The sequence below is a fragment of the Carassius auratus genome, unplaced genomic scaffold (genome assembly GCF_003368295.1).
Source record: "Carassius auratus strain Wakin unplaced genomic scaffold, ASM336829v1 scaf_tig00214024, whole genome shotgun sequence".
Lineage (NCBI taxonomy): Eukaryota > Metazoa > Chordata > Actinopteri > Cypriniformes > Cyprinidae > Carassius > Carassius auratus.
Window position 1 is genome coordinate 44,349 of NW_020527497.1, and position 7,794 is coordinate 52,142.

Consider the following 7,794-nt stretch of genomic DNA (forward strand, 5'->3'; position numbering starts at 1 on the left):
CTGTGAAAATGAAAGCTAACTGCGTGGCCTTTAACACTGGCCTTTCATTCGAACGAAAATTATTATTATTATGAAATCATGCTACCTCCGCATATTTTGACTCCTGAAATCGGGATTTTATGCGGCGAAAGTGCGGCGTATTTGAAAAATGCGACCCCCGCATAAATATGCGGCCCTTGGCTGATTATGCATTAAATCACACGATCGCATAATCGCGTTTTTCTGGAAGGACTGCTTAAGGGCCGAGTTTGAACATCCCTCCCCTAAACCTACCCAACATGTGCAAAACACCATATTTAAATAAAAAAAAGTTTTGGCTCATTTATAAGCCCTCAAAAGCAAATACAATGAAATTGTTTTCACACACACACACACACAACCTTCTTTAGGGAAAAAAAGTTAATTGGGCAAAGTTTACGGTCTTCTCATGTGCCTTGGCAACATCTTCTGATTGGACTGCTGCCAAGTTTAAGAGCCCTGACCCCATCCACACACACACACTCATAGAGAGAGAGAGAGAGAGAGAGAGAAAGAAAAGAAAAAAGAAGACAATTGGCCAAAGTTTACTGTCTTGTAACTATGTGCCTCAGTGACGTCATCTGATTGGTCGGCTGCCGAACTCAAGCCCACTGACACACTGACTCCCTCCACTCACACACTGACCACTCAACAACAAGCAGCCTACACCTGTTTTCTGAGGTAAGTACCTTTTTACTTTTCTACAAACTATATTTAAAAGTTATGACTTCAATACAAAACTACTTCTAATAAATCAAAAGTAATAGGGGTCTATATGAGATTGACAGGACAGGCTGACAACAGAGACAGGATTTGGTCTAAAACAAGTTTTTCTGACAGGAAAATTATTTTTCTGAGGTAATTTTGAACTCAAATCCATATATATTAATGATTTATACAGTGTTAGGAAGAAATTACAGTATAATAAAACATATTCTGACATGATTTGGCATGAGAAGAGGGTTTCTGACATGAAAATGCATTTTTTAGGATTTTTTCCCCTTCAAATTATTGTAACTTAATGTACAATAATTTGTCATGACCTTTTAAAAATTAATTTAACTTGATTTGAGTTCACATAAATTAATTAATTTATTAAAAAATCCCTTAAGTAAAGGACAGAAACAATCCTCTCAAAGCAAGTCCTGTCAGAATATACTTGGTGTAAATAACTACAGCATAATAAAACATGTTCTGACAGGATTTGGTCAGTTTTTCTAACAGGAACTTTTCTGTTTATCATAAAACAGTACATTAGATAAATACGAGTATCTTGAGTATTTTTTCTGTATTTTTGCTTACCCTCAAGATGTTTGCTCACCTTACAACTGCCCTCCACCAATGACAAACTAATTTATCATTGCACAAGTCCTAAGTGACAGAGGGGGACAAATAAAAATGAGTAGATCAGTCAATGTCCTGCCTTAAAAAAAAACATATCCGATACATTTATGTAAATTTTTAAATTGCATGGCTACTATAAAATACATATTTTCAGTATGACTTTACTAATATATATACCTCTGTTTTCAACAGATTTTCAGACAAGCACAGTTACAACAACTGTAGACTGAGGTAGGTGTCTTTATTGAAATAATAGGGGTGTAACGATTCACTCGTTTTCTCGATGCATCGATTACAAACCCTGTCGATTCATATGCATCGATCTTGAAACATGATTTTTGAATCGTGAATCGCCGATCTTGGACAGCAAATCGATTCAAAATGCTAAGAATCGAATGAATCGCGATTTCTATAGCGATTCAATGCTTTCAAAATGTATACACATTAAATTACTACACGCACAAATTAATGGAGACCTTGAAGAGCATTCGTGAATCGTGCCTCTTATCTGTCCTTCACGCGCTCCACTGTTTACCGCCTGAGACTGTAACAGGATTGCGTTCGCGCTCTGTTCGTTTCTGACGCAGCTGACGTGTGATCTATAGGACTCGTGGCCAGTAATGCTAACGTGAAGTAGTTTTACTTTTCTGTAGTTTATCAATGGCTCTCTGCATCTTACCGACGGAGTTACCGGAGCCGTCGACAGCTGTATTTATTGCATGGACGGAGCAGAAATGTAAGTGTCTAAATCATACGCACGTCCATTAAATGATAAATGTTTTTAAACAATGCGGATGAACCGAATGTACGAAGGAAACTTCTAAAATTAACCACAGCATTAACAACGACCTTGAAATAAGAGCGCAAGATTTATCTGATAATCAGATGCATGAAAGTAGCGTTTGTTTCATTAGCAAACAGACATCTAGTGAGTTTCCTCTCAGAATCATTCGCTGATGGAGAGGAAAAGTTAAATAGAGATGAAGACGTTTTCACACTGAAAGAGAAGCGATCTCGCTCTCATAGACGTGCCAGGCTATATCTGCAGCTAAACTGAATAAAAGCAGAATGAACTGATGAAACAAAAACAAAAAAACCCACAAACAATTTATGAATGATGCAGTGCTAATTGACATTTATTACAGTACAGAAACTATAAAGTATATTTTCTACCTTATTCTGTGCAGAAAATTTAAATAATTGCTAAGTAAATGTAGCCTAGTATATAAAACAATCATAAAATTGCCATTAGGAAAAAAATATTGATTACAAATGATTGATTATTGTCCAGCAGTGTATTTTATTTATTACATCTAATTACAAGTAATTAAAAATAAGATAATTCATTGTAAAAATAATAATAATAATAATTATTATTATTATTATACAGGCTACATACATAAAATGATTGTATTTGACATTTCTGTCACTTCTGAAATTATGGCTACGCCCCTGGTGTGGCAAAATGTTAGTTTATACATAATACTCTTTAAGCTCTTTTTTAAAAACTTGGCTTACATACATTTTACGTATGCCATGTCGCATCATTAAACTAGCATTTAACAATGGACAAAAGTTTTTTTGTTTTTTTTTACCTCTTTTCTAACCATAACTGCTACTGTAATTTGCCCCTGACTAAGCATTTAAAGAATTTAGTAGAAGCATTTAAATAATCCTCTGAATGCACTTAAAGAACGCAGAATCGAATCGTTCTTGAATCGAATCGAAAACCTATGAATCGTAATCGTATCGAATCGCTGCCTTGCCAAAGATTCACAGCCCTATGAAATAATTATACACCGCAGTACTGCAAATTGTGGCAGCATTACATTAAAATTACATGTACTTTGTTCTTTTTGTTTCATAAATTTAGCATCATTATCAAACGTAAAACAAATTCATCATCTTAATTAACCATCTTCTTAAGGGAAAAATCAACCGTATACGTTTTTTTCCCTTCTTGTCATTATGCAGAACACAAAAAAATTATATCTGAAATAAAAATATAATTAAAGAACTTAAAATGATTTATAAATGATCTGAAATCAATATTTGAGCAAGTACATAACCAGCCAATGTTCAAAACTATCACCTTACTTTAGCCCAGTTAGTTTCTAATCATGTTTTGTCATTTGAGTTGTACAGGTAGGTTTTTGTGGTAAATTTTAGCATGCTGCTTCATCATTACGTCACGTCTGTAAACATGAAGAAGTTGATCTGGCTACTAGACGATGACATGTGAGGATCCTGCAGGTGGAGGATCATTAAAAGACTTTTCTCACAGCAGCTGGAATAATTACATTCATCATTTTGATGGAGGGTAGTAATCCAGAAAGTATTGTGTGTTTATGAAACAGATGTTTTAAATGTGCTTCTGATTACAGATAGCCTGGGATTACATAAGATTTGTATTTTAAAGATAACAAGTTTGAAGGGAGCATAACTAGCTTTTTGGGTTAAAAGTTAATATCTTGATATGAAATCAATAAAATCTGTGATTGTGAAGTACAGTAAACATCCAGACCGGTGCAGTGACTGACTGCCTTTAGATTCATCCACACACCGCTTCACAACCCTAGCAAGGAAGATAACTCTGTAAAAAGATGCAACTGCAGGTTTTCAAACAGATGGCGACAAAGAGGCAAAGCTTACAGACTGCAGCTTTAAATTGTGGAGCGAACTCTCCCTTTAATCATACATATATTTACTTTTCTTATTCACTATAATCCTAATCTTCTTCAGTAAAAGAAAAAAGCTTTTTTCATGTTTTCCTCATCAGAATGGCATCCTCTCCGTATAGTCCCATCAGGGTCAAGTGTGTGCTTAACCACAAAAACACAAAACCCCTACATTTTATTCAAGTAGATGAGAAATTAGGTTGAGCACTCAAGTAATCACTTACCTTCTACACCTGAAGACCAGTGGACAGTGCACTTCAGACTGGGCAGCCTTCGAAGAGGACGTGACATACTATATAAAAAACTACACCTTGTCCTCAAGGTTTGGGCAGGAACTTCTGTTCATGGGTCTGAACACGATGACCGACAAAACCCCCCTCAAACTGACCTTTGATGCAGAGAAGATGGTCAAAGACACCCTGATTCCTCCATCTGTCTCCATCTTCAAGAGGAGGCCACTTAACTCTGCAAGGAACTGTGGAACATGTGAGTGACTTAAACTGAATTATCAAACACTGTCCTGAACATTATTAATATTTAACTACTGATATTTTAATTTAATGATGTCTCTATTTTGTTTCTATATTTTGCCACGGGATTTACACAAGCTCCAGTCTGGATCCAGAACACCTGAGAAGAGATGATGCTAACACTGAATCAACAAACAGAACTAACAATTATTGCTAAATGTGTGACTGAATCATATAATAACTTAATTATTAATATTGATAGTTCATCATCTATCTGACTACATCTTGTATTATTATTATTTTTATTATTATTATTTTTTCTACAAACCTTGTCAAACGTGCACAAACTACTAGCTACTACTAAATACTGTAGAAACATAATTTTCTGTTAACTTTGTAACAATTTGTATTGTAAAAAGCGCTATACAAAAACTTGAATTGAATTCACCATAACTTTATAGATGCAGGTTCCAAGGATGACGACTGTGAGGGACACATCTTGGACGTGGGGATCAGAAGAGGCTCCAGAATCCTTGAGGTGTCCTTATGGCGGGACCAGGCCTCGTCAATGATAAAGTTCACATATGTCACCTCCGAGCAAACGCCAAGGCTACTAAGTTAAACTCACCCATCCACACAACTGTAGAGGTATGTAACACACACATTAGAGCAGAGCAACTGAAGCATAATCAAACTTTAGCAAGATTTTTCAGTTGTGTTTGTTTTGTTGCATATAAACATTCTGTTTCTCCTAAATTATCGTGTGGTAACTATTTCATGAAATCAATAACACACACAAGGCTGCATTGTGCACCAACCTTCAGTCACAGCATTGCCCTTCATAGATTATGTGTAAACATAACTGTTCTTATAATGAAAATCATTAGAGATAAATTATCACTAAATCAGAGTTGTTGTTTTTTGTACTTTTTTGCTCTTTCCAAGGTTCTGGAGCAAGGACCAGTGGTGGAGAACATGGTGGTGATTTGCTTGTTGAAGCTAATGTTGAGCTCTTGTTGCTCGCTGAGGACTTCAGTGAATACACAGCACTTCCTGAACTGACTGATAAGAGTCTAGAAGATCTTCTGTGCAGCTTCCACTTCATTCAGAAGTAATTCATGACCACAGAAAAATTAGTTATGTTGATTAAATGTAAGTTTTCAGTTGTGTGAAATAGTTGTGTGCCATTTTCTTTACAGCGTAATTCACGGCATATACGAGAAAGGTCTTATTGTTATTATTATTTTTTTTTTTCTATTGAATATACTTTCAGTGTTTCACAGTATAAGCCAATGTAATTCGTAAACCTATACATTTAAACAGCTATAACCTTAAAAACACACATTTGCTTACCATATAGTCTACATTTGACTGTAACAGCATCGCCGATATTGTTCCCGCTCCACAAACACTTATCTGTGCTTTACACACACACATTACTGCATTATGTTTTCTATACCATTCTCTTTCTCATATTCTCAGTTTACAAAGTTCAATAATTTTATATTACAGCTACTTTTAACACAACACTTGATATTACAGAGCTTGTTTTCCTCCCTCAACTCAAAACTGTTGATCAGCCATGTCAAACTAAAAGTCCCATTGTTTGATGTTATTTTCTCTTCTCCCGCGTTAAACGTAGTCTAAATTTACATATTATTACAGATCTTTAGTAATATTCATATTTATATTGCATGTACGCCCACTAATAAAATTAGCATAATTTATATTGCACCAGATCTTTTGCAATTTTATTCTTCTTTTTTGCCCTCAGAATGGCTACTCTATACTCGTCCAACAAGAATTACCGTATTTTTCGGACTATATGTCGCACCTAGGTATAAGTCGCATCAGCCCAAAAATACGTCATGATGAGGAAAAAAACATATATAAGACGCACTGGACTATAAGGCGCATTTATTTAGAACCAAGAGAAAACATTACCATCTACAGCCACGAGAGGGCGCTCTATGTCTAGAGTGTAGACTACAGGAGCACTGAGCAGCATAAGAGCGCCCTCTCGCGGCTGTAGACGGTAAAGTTTTTTCTTGGTTCATTTCTCTTAGTTAATTTCTTCTTGGTTCATGTCAAATTAATTTTGATAAATAAGTCGCACCTGCCTATAGTCGCAGGACCAGCCAAACTATGAAAAAAAGTGCGACTTATAGTCCGGAAAATACGGTACATGCAAACCCATTCAGACCCGTTTGGTAAATAAAGTAGAAACATTCATATACACACAAAGTCTACAATTGAACCTGAAACATACAGGACAACATCAGTCTGTGCCCTCACTGATAATGCCAACACCTACCTACACAAAGATCTGGCCCAGACCCGAACTTGAGGAAGGAGCTAGCTACATCTTAAAGAATGTGACTGTCTCAGATATGGTTTAGCCCATTTAGTCGGGCCAGCAACACAGAAATTTCGCACAGCTCCACTTGTGGTCACAGAGGATGCAGTAAAAGCTGCACAAGACGCACTCTGTCCATCCTCTACAACAATGTCAACGAAGACAACATACACTCAGCGCATGGATATATAACTCTTCAAGGCCAAGTGAAAAACTGAGTACCTTTATCAATCTATTTCTCTGTTATTCAACATTTGCTACTTGCAAAATACATGTCACGTACCTAGACATTTTAAACGTTATACATGTCATGTACTTATACCTGCTCAGAATAAACTTATTATGGTACTTACCTTTAACATTTTTGTCACCTCCTCTGTATTTTCACAGCTACAAAAAGTGAGGATGATGCTCATCAATTCCCATTTTAAATCTACAGCTGCTGTGTGATCCTGATCCTCTTGATATCTTCTTGTGGAAAGATGAAGCTCTCTGTGTCTTACACATTAGAGATGACGTAGAGATCACCAACATTTATAGTGACAAAGGTGCCTCGAGGAAGAGGGAGTTTTCATTCCTCTCAGTACAAACTGTCAAAGGTAATCATTATAAAAAGTGAAAGACACACTGTAAATCTGTCGTCTATCTATAACAACACAAGAAAAAATTATACACTCCTATCATACAAATCTTTAATAAAATCACACACTTACTAACAACAAACAACATTACACATACCAAGATGTTTGGTGTAATAACATTGACTTTTTTCTTATTTTCTTTTACAGATTAAGCAGACGCCGCGTACAAAACAGAAGACACCTACACTCTTCTCGACACTGACGACGAAGTCTACAGTTTCTGCAGAGTTCTACGCTGGGAACGTCACCAGTTTCATTGACGAATTACCCATGAAGATTCTTGTGGA

The 7,794-nt window shown here is 36.0% G+C and overlaps 2 long non-coding RNA genes across 2 annotated transcripts; both read left to right on the forward strand.

The window, feature by feature from the left end:
- The first annotated feature begins 659 nt into the window (after window positions 1-659).
- LOC113090842 (uncharacterized) lies at window positions 660-4,444 on the forward strand. The gene is made up of 3 exons (XR_003287270.1): window positions 660-699; window positions 1,555-1,593; window positions 4,363-4,444. It is a non-coding gene; the product is annotated as an uncharacterized LOC113090842 (long non-coding RNA).
- A 441-nt stretch (window positions 4,445-4,885) lies between these two features.
- On the forward strand, window positions 4,886-7,435 carry LOC113090841 (uncharacterized). Its single transcript, XR_003287269.1, has 3 exons — window positions 4,886-5,158; window positions 5,456-5,621; window positions 7,306-7,435. It is a non-coding gene; the product is annotated as an uncharacterized LOC113090841 (long non-coding RNA).
- The last annotated feature ends 359 nt before the right edge of the window (window positions 7,436-7,794 follow it).